Source organism: Dama dama, chromosome 31 (assembly GCF_033118175.1).
Source record: "Dama dama isolate Ldn47 chromosome 31, ASM3311817v1, whole genome shotgun sequence".
NCBI classification, from domain to species: domain Eukaryota; kingdom Metazoa; phylum Chordata; class Mammalia; order Artiodactyla; family Cervidae; genus Dama; species Dama dama.
The window spans coordinates 40454442-40469821 of record NC_083711.1 but is presented as its reverse complement, the minus strand read 5'-3'; positions in this window follow the sequence as shown (position 1 = coordinate 40469821).

The window sequence follows — 15380 nt, the reverse complement described above, 5'->3', positions numbered from 1 at the left end:
GATCTCCTTTAGGATGGACTGATTGGGTCTCCTTGCAGTCCAAGGGACTCTCAAGAGTCTTCTCCAACAACACAGTTCAAAAGCATCAATTCTTCTGCACTTGGCTTTCTTTATAGTCCAACTCTCACATCCATACATGACCACTGGAAAAACCATAGCCTTGACTAAACAGACCTTTATTGACAAAAAAAAGTCTCTGCTTTTTAATATGCTGTCTAGGTTGGTCATAACTTTCCTTCCAATGAGTAAGTGTCTTTTAGTTTCATGGCTGCAGTCATCATCTGCAGTGATTTTGGAGCCCCCCCCCAAATAAAGTCAACCACTGTTACCACTGTTTCCACATCTATTTGCCATGAAGTGATGGGAACAGATGCCATGATCTTAGTTTTCTGAATGTTGAGTTTTAAGCCAACGTTTTCACTCTCTTTTTTCATTTGCATCAGGAGGCTCTTTAGTTCTTCTTCACTTTCTGCCATGAGGGTGGTGTCATCTGAATATCTGAGGTTATTGATATCTCTCCTGGCAATCTTTATTCCAGTTTATGCTTCCTCCAGCCCATCATTTCTCATGATGTCCTCTGCATATAAGTTAAATAACCAGGGTGACAATATACAGCCTTGACATGCTCCTCTTCCTATTTGGAACCAGTCTGTTGTTCCGTGTCCAGTTCTAACTGTTGCTTCCTGACCTGCATACAGGTTTCTCAAGAGGCAGGTCAGGTGGTCTGGTATTCCTATCTCTTTCAGAATTTTCCACAGTTTATGGTGATCCACACAGCCAAAGGCTTTGGCATGGTCAATAAAGCAGAAATAGATGTTTTTCTGGAACTCTCTTGCTTTTTCGATGATCCAGCCGATGTTGGCAATTTGATCTCCGGTTCCTCTGCCTTTTCTAAAACCAGCTTGAACACCTGGAAGTTCATGGTACACATATTGCTGAAGCCTGGCTTAGAGAATTTTGAGCATTACTTTGCTAGTGTGTGAGACGAGTGCAATTGTGCAGTAGTTTGAGCAATCTTTGGGATTGCCTTTCTTTAGGATCGGAATGAAAACTGACCTTTTCCAGTCCTGTGGCCACTGCTGAGTTTTCCAAATTTGCTGGCGTATTGAGTGCAGTACTTTCATAGCATCATCTTTTAGGATTTGAAGTAGTTCAACTGGAATTCCATCACCTCCACTAGCTTTGTTTGTAGTGATACTTCCTAAGGCCCACTTGACTGCACATTCGAGGATGTGTGGTTCTAGGTGAGTGATCACACCATCGCGATTATCTGGGTCGTGAAGATCTTTTTTGTATAGTTCTTCTATGTATTCTTGCCACCTCTTTTTAATAACTTCTTTTTCTGTTAGGTCCCTACTATTTCTGTCCTTTATTGAACCCATCTTTGCATCAAATGTTCCCTTGGTATCTCTAATTTTCTTGAAGAGATCTCTAGTCTTTCCCATTCTATTGTTTTCCTCTTTCTTTGCATTGATCACTGAGGAAGGCTTTCTTCTCTCTCCTTGCTCTTCTTTGGAACTCTGCATTCACATGGGTATATCTTTCCTTTTCTCCTTTGCTTTTTGCTTCTCGTCTTTTCTCAGCTATTTGTAAGGCCTCTTCAGACAGCCATTTTGCTTCTTTCCATTTCTTTTTCTTGGGGATGGTCTTGATCCCTGTCTCCTGTACAATGTCACGAACCTCCGTCCATAGTTCATCAGTCACTTTGTCTATCAGATCTAGTCCCTTAAATCTATATCTCACTTCCACTGTATAATCAAAAGGGATTTCATTTAGGTCATACCTGAATTGTCTAATGGTTTTCCCCACTTTCTTCAATTTAAGTCTGCATTTGGCAATAAGGAGTTCATGATCTGAGCCACGGTCAGCTCCCAGTCTTGTTTTTGCTGACCATATAGAACTTCTCCATCTTTGGCTGCAAAGAATATAGTCAATCTGATTTCGGTGTTGGCTATCTGGTGATGTCCATGTGTAGAGTCTTCTCTTGTGTTGTTGGAAGAGACTGTTTCCTATGACCAGTGCGTTCTCTTGGCAGAACTCTGTTAGCCTTTGCCCTGCTTCATTCTGTACTCCAAGGCCAAATTTGCCTGTTACTCCAGGTGCTTCTTGACTTCCTACTTTTGCATTCCAGTCCCCTATAATGAAAAGGACATCTTTTTTGGGTGTTAGTTCTAAAAGGTCTTGTAGGTCTTCATAGAACGATTCAACTTCAGCTTCTTCAGCATTACTGGTCAGGGCATAGACTTGGATTACTGTGATATTAAATGGTTTGCCTTGGAAATGCACAGAGATCATTCTGTCATTTTTGAAACTGCATCCAAGTACTGCATTTCAGACTCTTTTGTTGACTATGTTGGCTACTCCATTTCTTCTAAGGGATTCCTGTCTACAGTAGTAGGTATAATGGTCATCTGAGTTAAATTCACCTATTCCAGTCTATCTTAGTTCGCTGATTCCCAGAATGTTGACCTTCACTCTTGCCATCTCCTGTCTGACCACTTCTAATTTGCCTTGATTCATGGACCTAACATTCCAGGTTCCTATGCAGTATTGCTCTTTACAGCATCAGACCTTGCTTCCACCACCAGTCATATCCACAACTGGGAGTTGTTTTTGCTTTGGCTCCATCTCTTCATTCTTTCTGGAGTTATTTCTCCATTGAGCTCCAGTAGCATATTGGGCACCTACTGACCTGGGGAGTTCATCTTTCAGTATCCTATCTTTTTGCCTTTTCATACTGTTCATGGGGTTCTCAAGGCAAGAATACTGAAGTGGTTTGCCATTCCTTTCTCCAGTGGACTACATTTTGTCAGAACTCTCCACCATGACCCATCCGTCTTGGGTGATCATATTTGGCATAGCTCATAATTTCATTGAGTTAGACGTGGCTGTGGTCCATGTGATCAGACTGGTTAGTTTTCTGTGACCATGGTTTTCAGTCTGTCTGCCCTCTGATGGAGAAGGATAAGGGGCTTATGGAAGCTTCCTGATTAGAGAGACTGAGTGAGGGATCTTGTTCTGATGGGCAGGGCCATGCTCAGTAAGTCTTTAATCCAATTGTCTGTTTATGGGCGGGGCTTTGTTCCCTCCCTGTTGTTTGACCTGAGGCCAAACTATGGTGGAAGTAATGAAGATAATGGCCACTCCTTCAAAAGGTCCCATGCAGACACTGCTGCACTCAGCGCCTCCAACCCTGCAGCAGGCCACTGCCGACCCACGCCTCTGCTGGAGACTCCTGGACACTGACGGGCAAATCTGGGTTAGTCTCTTGTGAGGTCACTGCTCCTTTCTCCTGAGTCGCTGCTGAAAAACCATCAACAGGAGAATGTTGGATCCACCAAAAAATGATACCCTGCGTCCAAGGGACACCAAAAGAGGAGGCAAAAGAAAAGCCCCAGCAAGATGGTAGGATGGGCAAAATCATGTTTAGAATCAAACCCCATACCCGCCAGAGACTCTCGGAGGGCTCAAACATACCTTGTGTGCACCAGGACCCAGAGACCCCACAGAGACTGAGGCAGAACTGTGTTTGAGTGTCTCCTGAGGAGGTACGGGTCAGCAGTGGACTGCTGCAGGGGCAGCGGCTCTGGGTACAGTAGACCTGGGCATGGCATCAGCCCTCTTGGAGGAGGTCACCATTAACCCCACCATAGAGCCCCCAGAACTTACACAGGACTGGGGAAACAGACCCTTGTGTGCACCAGGACCCAGGAGAGAGGGGTGGGGTTAGAGTGAGGCAAGCCATGGATAGCCCAAAAGCTGTACCTATTAGAATAGTGCACTATCTGAAGTGAACAAAATTGCCAATGACTGAATCCTATTTACAAGGCAAAGAAAAAAAAGTTGGAGAAATTAAAACAATCCAGTGGTCACTGGAAAGGTTATTCTTTTTATATTTTTTGAAAGTAATGCAGAATTTTTAAGGTTTTTTTTTTTTTTCTTTAGAAAAAGAAATCATTCCCTCCACTCCCTCCAAGTGGAATGGCCACTACTGTCTCTATTGTTAATTTAGTAAAGAGTAGACAAAAAGTGAAAGGAGCTTCCGTGCGGAGGTCCATTAGAGACTGCAGAGGGGCTGGGCTTGCCCAGTGGAGCTTCTCAGCTGCAAAGGTGCATGAGCAAATCCAGAGCACCTGGCCCTCAGACTCTCTCAGAGCAAAGTCCTTCTGAAGTGGAGAGGGAGCATCTCAAAGAAACCCTGCTAAAAAGGACTTAGCTCTGGTCTCCCCAGGCTTCCTGTCTTTGAGAGTGAATAGTAGGTTCCAGGCCGAACCTCAGATTTCACCTCTAGCCACCCTCCTCTAGGGGAAGGGAAGGGGCAGATTTTTTTCTCATGCTCTGGTCCAACAAAGATACAGTAGATGAGAGATGGACAAGATGGAGGGAAAGAGGTGAAAGATAGGACCCCATGGCGAGGAAGGTAGAAAAGTGGACCTAATGGCCAACCCTCCCACCACAGCTGATATTAGTGGGGGATGCTTGAGGGTCTACCTGTTCCCCAAGGACAAACTTTGCATGGCAGGAGCCTCAGATCACTTCTCCTGGCTGGGATTTACATCCTCTACACCAAGCCCCTGCCCTTGGTTCTACTGTTATTGTAAGGATTGAGAGGTAGTTACTTTTACCAGAGTATCCATCACCTGAGGTTACTCAAAGTACATGCTCCCAAGGAGCTTTCAGTTGTTACATTTAAGGAGAAAAATATCTTTCTTTTGTCCTGTTAGATCCAACCGTTTTAAGGTCCCAGTAGTGGCACCATCAGACTGTTCCCCAAGGACGTGCGTAGGGCCAGGGTTGGGGTTGGGGTTTTGGCCCTCACCCTCTAAATCCAACTTTAGCCATCAGGCTTCCTCCCTCTCCCACGCCAGGTAAAGAAGCCTTGTGAACTCAAAGGAAAACTGAAGTTTTCAGGTGATGTTACTCTAAGTCTAAATATAAGGGAAATGTTCTGCATTTAAATCATCATATATTTGGAAGGGTAATAGTTTTATGACCCCTGGCATTGATGCAGATTTTTTTGCAATGTACCTTCAATCACTGGGTCAGGCTGTGCTGTTTTCCGTCTGTCAGTTGTCTGCAAACAGTTGCATGGTTTCCATGTCAAAGCCACTAGGATCGCCCCATGAACACATCAGGGGAAAGAAAGGATGAGAGGGGGAGGAAAGGGTTAATTTGAGGCACAACATCTTCTGTGAATGAGAAAGTTCACATCAACCATCTGGGGCTCCAAGAGGTCCCACCAAAGTACTGGTGGTTCCCAGTTGGGCACCATTGAAAACTAACTGATCCTCTCCTCCCTGGACAGGATCATTTTTACTATCTGAGCAGAATCTTGCCAGTGAGACTGCACATGAAAACCGTTTTCTCAAACAAGCTACTATGGCAGTCTTCAGATTGCCTTTACTGTCCGGTTACCCAAACATGTGTTTGAAATTACTGTTTCATTCCTTGGGGATAGGACAAATTGTTCACTGTAGATTAGATACTTAAAACACATTCGTTTTACCTGAGTCACATCTTTATGGAAACTTTCCCAGGATTGAATTTGCAAGAATCCGTGACTGGCATTTATCATAGTTATTAAGTATAATGAAATCCAAACCAATACGAGTTCATCTACTATATCAGCCTCAAGGGCTCCATTTGGTACTCTGAAGGCCCAGGTTGTGAATACTGCTTGTAATTGCGGCCTAGTTACTATCGGTTAGATTCCAATTTGAGAGAAATCAGTTTAGTTTATTTCAAGGCCATTTTAAGTTTGATTGAGCGGTTTCTGCTTCATTTAAAATAAAATCTCTTCAAAACCAGTTAAGTTTAAATCTTTAAAGATCTTATTTCCAAGAAAAGAACATGGTAATGATATAGTTAATAAAGTTATTGTTATTCTAAAACATTATTAAAATATAGAAGGGGGAATTGGATGAAGGCGGTCAAAAGGTATGAACTTTCAGTTACAAGACATTTTACTAGGGGTGCAATATACAACATGATGATTCTAGTTACCACTGCTTGTATGGCATATTTGGAATTTGTTAAGGAAGTAGATCCTGAGTTCTCATCACAAGGAAAACAACATTTTTTTAATTTTTTGTATCTATATGAGATGATTCACGTTAACTAAACTTATCCGTGGTAATCATTTCACAGTTTATGTGAGTCGAATCCTTCTACTATACACTTTAAACTTACACAGTGCTGTATGTCAGCTATGTCTCAGTAAAATTAGGGGAAGGGAAGAATTATACTTCACTCAGTCAGTTCGATTCCTGGGTTGGGAAGATTCCCTGGAGGAGGGCATGGCAACCCACTCCAGTATTCTTGCCTGGAGAATCACATGGACACTGAGCCTGGTGGGCTACAGTCCATGGGGTCACAAAGAGTCAGACACGACTGAAGTGACTGAGCGCTGAGTACTGCAGCTCAGTTGCTCAGTCGTATCCGACTCTTTGCGACCTCAAGGACTGCAGCACGCCAGGCTTCCCTGTCCATCACCAACTCCCAGAGCTTGCTCAAATGCAAGTCCATCGAGTCGGTGATGCCATCCAACCATCTCATCCTCTGTCGTCCCCCTCTCCTCCTGCCTTCAATCCTTCCCAGCATCAAGGTCTTTTCTAATGAGTCAGTTCTTCGCATCAGGTGGCCAAAGTATTGGAGCTTCAGCTTCAGCATCAGTCCTTCCAGTGAATATTCAGGACTGATTTCCTTTAGGATGGACTGGTTTGATCTCCTTGCAGTACAAGGGACTCTCAAGAGTCTTTTTCAGCACCACAATTCAAAAGCATTAATTCTTCAGTGCTCAGCGCTCTTTATGGTCCACCTCTCTATTTAGAGTAGTATCCATCACAAAATATCCTTCACTATTAAGGAGTGATCCTATAACGAGTTGGAAACCCCCAAATCTGATCCAGACCAATACTAGATCTGCTTTAAAGCAGGGTTTCCCAACAATAGCAGCGTGGACACCTTTGTTGTGAGGGGCTGTTCTTTGTATTGCAGATGAGTAGCAGCATCCCTGGCCTCTGTGCATCACATGCATGCATGCAAAGTCGCTCAGTGGTGTCTGACTCTTCGCAGTTCTTTGGACTGTAGCCCACCAGGCTCCTCTGTCCCTGGGATTCTCCAGGCAAGAATACTGGAGTGAGTTGTCATGCCCTCCTCCCAAGAATCTTCCTGACCTCGGGACTGAACCCACATCTCTTATATCTCCTGCATTGGCAGGTGGGTTGTTTACCACTAGCACCACCTGGGAAGCCCTGGCCTCTATGCATTAGATGCCAGTAACATCCCCTGCCCACTGTAACAACTAGAAACATCTCCAGAGATTAGCCAGTGTCCCTGAGGGGTTAGAATCACCCACAGTCAAGAGCCCTGTCTAAAGAAAGAGCTAGGATTATTTCAGGGTAGGAATGGGATCATCTGCATGAACAGTGTCCCTGTCCTTCAGTAATCCTGGAGTAGACACTTGCATTCCCTGTCTAATCTAGATGTTTTCACCCAAGCCCAGCTTCACATACCACTGATTCTACTGGTTTGAACAGACTCTAGGAAGGTGTAGTTCGAGATCCCCTCCTCCAAGGCAAAGTTAGAGAACACTGACACTTATTTCTTCTGACGAAAGCTATTCCCCACATCAGAAATTTTTCTTACACTTTGTGTTAATGGGCAGAAGGATGTACATTCATTCTGTGAGCTAAAGCTGAATACTGCATTATGAATTTTTTCATTCATTACACAGGGTAGTTCACAGTGTTCCTTTAGGTGGCTTGCACTGTACAATCGCTAACAACAAACAAATAAAAAACAGAAAAATTGTCAGAAACTGTCACTACCTTCAAGAAGCTAGTAATCAACTCCTGAGCTATTCTGGTATGGTTTCCTTTCAGCAGCACTCCTGCTAACCTACACTCTCCACTGCCCTGCTCTGATAGATCCTGGCCTCACACAGGGAAACATACACATATTCCTGTGGTAGTTGTCCATTTATTCTGAAAGACAGTTTTTTTCTGGTATCTCAGTTCTACTTGAATTGACCCTACAGTTCCCTTAGTCTCACCGAGCTTTCCTGATCATACACTGATTTCAATTCTTTTCACCACTGAAGAGTGATTCCCCTGCTTTGCACCAGTCTTTTGGTTTATATTTTTGTGAAACTGTGAGCACAGAAAGCAAATAAAAATATATAAAAGAGGAAATGTTCATAAGAGTCAGAATCCACCCTTATATTGTAAGTTCACATTCTGAACAGTTAGATGTTAGTAGCTACCTGGAGTACTGTGTTGAAAAGGATTCTCTTGCGAATGAAATGTGGATTCGGTTTCTAGCATGTAGAGAATGCTACAGGAACTCAGAAGAAGGAAGTCCTTATCTCTGCAGGAGATGTGCGGGATGGTCTTTTTAAAAACATGACGTTTCACGAAGTTCCCATTCTCTGTTACTAGAGAAAAGTATAGGCAGAAGGAATTGCATTTGCAAAAAGTTTTAGCAAATTTAAGCAGCAATTCAAGGCATGTGGGTTGAGTTTGGGGGCAGGATGAGAATATTGTGGAAAACAGGGCCAGAAAGCTAGAAATTAAAAAAGAAGAACCCGGATTTTTTGTAAGAAGTTTATCACTCTGGAAGCAGTATAAAGAATGAATTGAAGAGATAATATGTTTTTTTTTCTGTAATGACCGTGTTACCCTCTTAAAAATTGAGTCCATCTGGGAGGATATTGCAGAGGATTCAGAAGTTGAAGATCAGAATTTCAGCAGCATCCAAATTGATATACTTTTAAATTTACATATAAAAGAGATAACACAAAACTTGCTCTAATGGTGAGAGCTGTGTGTGAAGGTGGTGCTACTTACACACTTGATGAAAGTGGTAGATAACATTTAACTCTTTATATACACCATCTCTCATCCTAAGCACTTGCCTCTCAGCACTACTAACTAATCTCATCCTCATGGCAAATCACAAATTCTACCCAGCCTTGACTGTAGCTTCTTTGTGGTGTGAATTCCCACTTCTCCTATCAAGGGATATGGTCTGTCTCTCTACCCCTTTAATTTGGACTTGACTATGTGATTTTCTTTCATCAGAAGGCATTAGCAAATAGAGGCTTGAAAATGGGCTTATTCTCGTTTGTAGCTCTGAGAGCACCATGTAAAGAAGCCTGGGTTAGCCTGTTGGATGATGAGACACATTCGGACATGTAAATGAAACCACCCCAAGCTCGCCATCTTCAGCCAGGCCTCTCCAGATCAGAAGGATCTCCTAGCCAATCCTTGGAGTTGTAGAAATAATACATGTGTATTGTATTGGGCCACTAAGTTCTTGATGGTTTGTGACACAATGGAAGCTTACTGATAAACCTCACTGCAATCCTAGGAGATGGGTGCTAATATTTTTGCCATTTTAGAAAAAAAAAAGACATTTAAAGACTAAGTAACCTATCCGTGGTTATAGAGCTAACAAATGATAAAGACCAGAATTTGAACCCATACTCTAGACGTATGTGGGTTTTGAAGGGGGTTGATCTGCTTGGCAAGATAAATCTGCTTAGTGTTTTCTCAATTAAAGAAATTAAGATTTTGCTAGTACTTTAAAATGGGAGTGGAGGAGACATACAAGAGCAAGAAATTTTGGGATAAAATAATTCACCAGGTTTTCAATTGAGGAATGCATAAGTTAAAGAGAAGAATGATAACTGTATTGCAGCGATTGTCAAAAAGAGTAATTCATAGCCTATCAGTCAGCTACAAGACTCAGTAGCCTGCAGGGTCTTCTAGGTGGACCATTGCCAATCCACGAACCTATTAACCTTCATATGTGTGATGTAACAACGTGACAAGGATGTATTTATTATGTACCTCCACAAAATGGTATCAAAATGCCTCACAGTTCTTCATACTCATTCTTTCTTTTCTTATTTGGTGATGGCAGGTGAGAGGGATTTATTACCATGGCACAGTCCCTGGACCCTAAGTGTTTGAGACACACCACAACCAAGCATACAGCCAAAGACCCCTCCCAAATCTAAACCTGCCGGAACCGGAAACAAGAAGTCCCACAATAATTAAAAAGGCAGCAAGAATGCTCCAAAGCATAGGCACCACAGTGAGTACAGAGCTATACCATAGAGGTAAAAGAGCAAATTTTGATTTATTGAGCTCTAATTCCATTGAGGGTTTCTCGTGACTCCAGCTTCACACTTGTGGTTATAGTATTCCCAGAACCCCTCCATAGAGTGATTTCCTGAAATGCACAGCTGCCTCTTGTTTATTTTATTAACTTTACATAAAAACCGTGGGAGCACAGCTTTTACGGTATTTGACTATGATTGGCCTTGTCTTTTCAAGTTTGGAATGGAAGGGAGGAAAAAAGCATAAAATGCAAAGAGAACACCATTTAAAAAGTAAGACTTTCAAAGGAGTGATAAGTAGAAAGACTTTCTGCTTGAGGTTATAATTTAGCAGTGAAAATTCCTCAGACTAGTATATGATAATTGATTATATTTCAAAACAGATCAGATATAAATGCAGATATAAAATGCAGATTTTATACCATGAAGGACAGTTGTACAATATACTAACACCTAGTCAAAGAGACAGAAAAACTGCTGAACTTCTTGGTTATAACCTTGTTATTAAGAAGTAAGGTAATGTAATTTGTTATAGAAACCATTGTGATCCATTCAATTTTTTTCATCTAGAATACATCTAAAAAGATCCTTTGAAGTTGTCATCATTATTCCAAAATGTCACTGCAGAGAGTATTACCTTTAAAACATAAACCATTAGAATCTGTTCCCAGATTCTGGAACTAAAATAGTACACTAGAATAGAAAAATCAGTTCACTGAGAAGAAAAATTTAAGTTAAAATTATATAGTTATTCATTAAACTAATGATACTTTTATAGTTTTGAGATAAATTTGCATGTTTTAAATAAATCCTAAAGAAGCTCTTTTGGGTAAGATCTCTAACCATTCAATGTCATTATAAAAATTAAATTAGTGCTAGTAAACCATGATATAGTGTTAGTGCCAAAGTATTTTGTTGCTTAACCAAACAAGGGTTTAATCAGAAATTCTTCAGAAAGTCTAGCATATGGAGCTTATAGCTCTTCAATTATGTCAACATTTATTAGTTAAATAGAAATCACAAATCTTCTTTAAGGAAGTGAGCCCAGATGCTTGCAATTAATATTTCTCAGACCCACAGAAAATACTTTAACTTAATTCCCAGTGTCTTTGCTTTCATGAGCTAAAATCTCACCAGTTATGTCATTAGAAAAAGCAACGGCTAACCAGAGCTTTGTTGTCATGTATTTTCGTTAGCTGAAGCTAATTGGAGCCAAATGAGTAGAGCAATGTTGTAAGGGCACGAAGAGAAATCTTGGGTCTTTAGGAACTGAAATAAACGAGGGCAATCAGCGGTATGTGCAGAATATCCTGCGTTCAATTAATATAAATAGGATGGCAGTCAGCTGGGAAGTGCCACGGATCATGATGGCTTGTGGTGGGCAGCCCACGTCTTATTACGCTATATAAACACAAACAACACGCCAGACAGAACTAGATCAAATAACAGGGAGTCAGGGAACCAGGAGCTCAAATGAAGGCTGTTGCAAATTTCTCTGCCGCAGTTTCACAGAACACAGTCTGGTCTAGGTTGTCAATTTGTGTGTTGAGTAGTAGGAGGAAGGTAGGATGCTCGGAAGTCCTCTTTTCAAAGATGAAAGATGTAGCTCAGGTAAGATAAAGCTACTACTGTATTCCAACCATGACAATTATTTTCACCCACATACCTATAATATTTATATTATATATAATAAGCATAAGAATGATTTTAAGCTTGTATTTGATTTTTACAATAAATTTTGATTTAAAATTCAATACTTTCTAGAAGAATGTCTTGATGTACTGGCATTCATTTCTTAGAGGATAAAAATTATAGCTTGAGTTTCATTAGCATAGTATCTTTAGGAAGTGTCTCTTCTTATAATGGACATTTAGTTCCCCTTTAAAAATGAAGTAGCATTAAACCCACAATTTGAAGCTGTTTTGTGCACATAATATTTAAGTTTGTCACAACTATATTGGAGTTAAGACTTTTTCTCTCATTTTTTCTCCCATTCTGACTTAGAAATGCCAACCCTGTGGTCATCATTAAGCATGTGTGTGTTAGGTATGTCTTTTCCAACAGCCACCGAATTAAACAGTGATATTTCGGGTAAGTTCATATTGTTGTTATGAAAGCAATTCTGCAGTGAGAATCTTGGATTCATCACCAACTCTCTGACTTTTCGATTGAGTGTCAGCCTCTCTGGATTTCAGTTTACTCACCTTAAGATGAGAGACTTGGTTTAGATAACCTTAAAGGCTTTTCCAGCTCTCAGGGTCTGTGTAAACTGAGAAACAGTCAATCCATATGAAACCACTGATATTTAAGGCAGAATGGTCTTTTTTTATTGTCATCTTTATGACTGAGATTATTTCTGAGACTTCTGAAGTTCTAATCATGAGTCATTACAGGAAGTCATGTAGGAATCAGACAGCAAGCCAAATTATATATAATTATTACAGAAAAAAATTACAAATTACAGCCAAGAAGAAGAAGGAAAATATAAACCAGCTATCATCTTAACTCCAAAATAGTAACATTCTTAAGATTTTAGTGAATACAAGAGGGGAAGAGGATGGAAGTACGGTGGAGGAGATGGTGGGAGAAAAAAGAGACAGATGATGAAGGCAATAAAGCTAATAAATGATATAGTTGGTATAGATATGGATATACATATGAAACATATAGGGGCTTCCCTCTTGGCCCAGATGGTGAAAAGGCTGCCTGCATTGTGCGATACCCGGGTTCGATCCCTGGGTCAGGAAGATTCCCTGGAGAAGGAAATGGCAACCCACTCCAGTATACTTGCCTGGAAGATTCCATGGATGGAGAAACCTGGCAGGCTACAGTCCATGGGGTTGCAAAGAGTCCGACATGACTAAGCGACTTCCCTTTCTTTTCTATGGCATGCATAGACACAAATGATGTAAGATGACAGAGCATATGACCATCATTTTTTAACTTGATTTGACACTTAAAAATATTTTCTTAGGTTATTAAATATGTTTCAAAAGCAACATGATGAAGAACTGGTAAACATATATATGCTATACATAGATATATGCTATACATAGATATATTCCATATGTGCATAAGAGTGTATATTGTTGTGTTGTATAGTCGCTAAGTCATGTCCGACTTTTTGTGATCCCAGGGACTGTAGCCTGCCAGGCTCCTCTGTCCATGGGATTTCCCAGGCTATAATACTGGAGTGGGTTGCCATTTCCTTCTCCAGAGTGTATATGCATGTATATATATATTGACTTATGTAATTTTATAATAAATATCCTATAACTAAGTTATAATTTATGTTCATAATTTTTAGGTTAAATTCCAAGACATAAGAACAGTATGAGAGTGCTGTGTAAAATTTTTAAAACTTGACAAGTCATAAGTCAAGCATTAATGAATGCCTTATTAAGGACCGGAGGCACTATTAGGATAAAATGATGCCATCCCTGGTGCAAAGGGAAGGGGGATGTGAGGAAGTCTCCTGTGCTATCTTGATCTGAATGACTTTTAGAGGTGTGTTGTCCTAAAGAGAGCATCAGGATAGGTGTGGGAGGCGTAAGAAGTCGAGATCATTTGTGAGATGTCCTGATACAGGGCAAGAGCTGCCATCCTCATCTAATTCATCCTCCTTCAGTTCTGGATAGAAGGGAGTCAGGACAAGTAGAACAGGGCAACAGAGACCAGTCCACAAGATCATTTCAGGAGTTCTTCATTCCTTCCAAAGACGAAAGCAACAGAGGTACCAGAAGCAAGAATTCTGCAAGAATGTAGACAGGTCTTTCAGTAAATTCACAAAAGGAAGCTACACTCTTGATATTTAATTTCCAGACTCCTTATTCCCATTGTAAAATGAATAACTTTTCAAATTCAGCCTCAGAGTTTAGTGGAGGTTTATTTTTTTAGTTGTTGTTGTTTTTAAAGCTGTGCCATGAGACATGTGGAATCTTAGTTTTCCTGTCCAGGGATCAAACCCATCACCCCTGCAGTGGAAGAGTGGAATCTTAACCACTGGACCATCAGGGAAGTCCCTAGTGTTTCATCTTTGGAGACCTCCATGACTTTCAAAGGGTTACATTCACTAATTTTTTTTTTTCCTGATTTTTAAAAATCAAATATCAAGACATTTTCTGACCATCACTTATGGTCATCGGTTACAACATTTTGCAGTGCAGTGTTGAGAGTGGAAATGGAGAGGATCCCATTGACCTGGAGGGGGCTGGGTGAGGAGCTCTGGTTTCTAGGGTTTATGACCCCATGTTGAGGAGCGCCTTCCCCTCACCGCCCCCCGCCACTAGATATCCAAGGTCTTGCCTTCATTTTCTTAGGCTAACAGGTTTCCTTGAGTACTGGTAGGGGAGGGGCATTGAAAGTGGGTAGTAAAAGGAGGTTCAGTTTTTTCTCCTTCACTTCTGCCCCCAAATCTTATCTAAGTACTTAATCCTATTTCTTTTGGGGGTAAACCCAAACAGTTAATTTTCTACATTAAGAGTCTGCATCTTCTTTTCCTGTAAGATAGTGGTGAATTCTGGTAGTTGCCAGATTGCCTCAGTAGCTCCATGAGAAAGAATGTATGTCTTTACTCACTAGAAGATGTTAGGCAGGTTGGAAGTACTGATATATTTGTGCAGGTCACCAAATCTATCTGGGAAAGGGTTCAGAAATGCCAGAGCCCAGAATGGGTCACTGTAGAGTGCTGTATTTCTTTATTCCTGGGTCTCCCAAAGCCCAGAACAGAAGCAGCACTCTAAAGGAGTGTGGAGGGAGCCACTTTGTGAAGAAAAAGAGGAGTCATAAAGAACCAGAGCACAGAGAAGATCTTCGCATTAAGAGACAGAAGGGCGAGAATCAGATATTTTACCTTATTCCTGGGTGGGGTGGGGTAGGGTAGGTGAATTGTTTCAAGATCTTCGTACTTCCACAGAAAGTGTTATAAGCACTGGCTCCATTGGACAGGGCTGATGATACCTATAGTGCTGTACATGTTTCTGGAGGAAGTTTCGAAGGAGTCACAGTAAGCGAAGGGAATTCCGGCAACCACACGTGGAAAATTCAGAGCAAAGTAGCCATGTGAGGCCAGGATAATGAGCAGAACACACTTGCCGAAGCCATGTCGCCAGTCTCTTTCCTGCAGCCCACCCCTCTCTGGAAAGATTTTCTTTTAATCAAGGATGAAATTTGTAAGAACTTGTTATGGGACACAGGTGCTGTGAGACAATAGAATTTAGAGTGCTGTATTTCTTTTTTATTTCTTTTGTGTGTACAT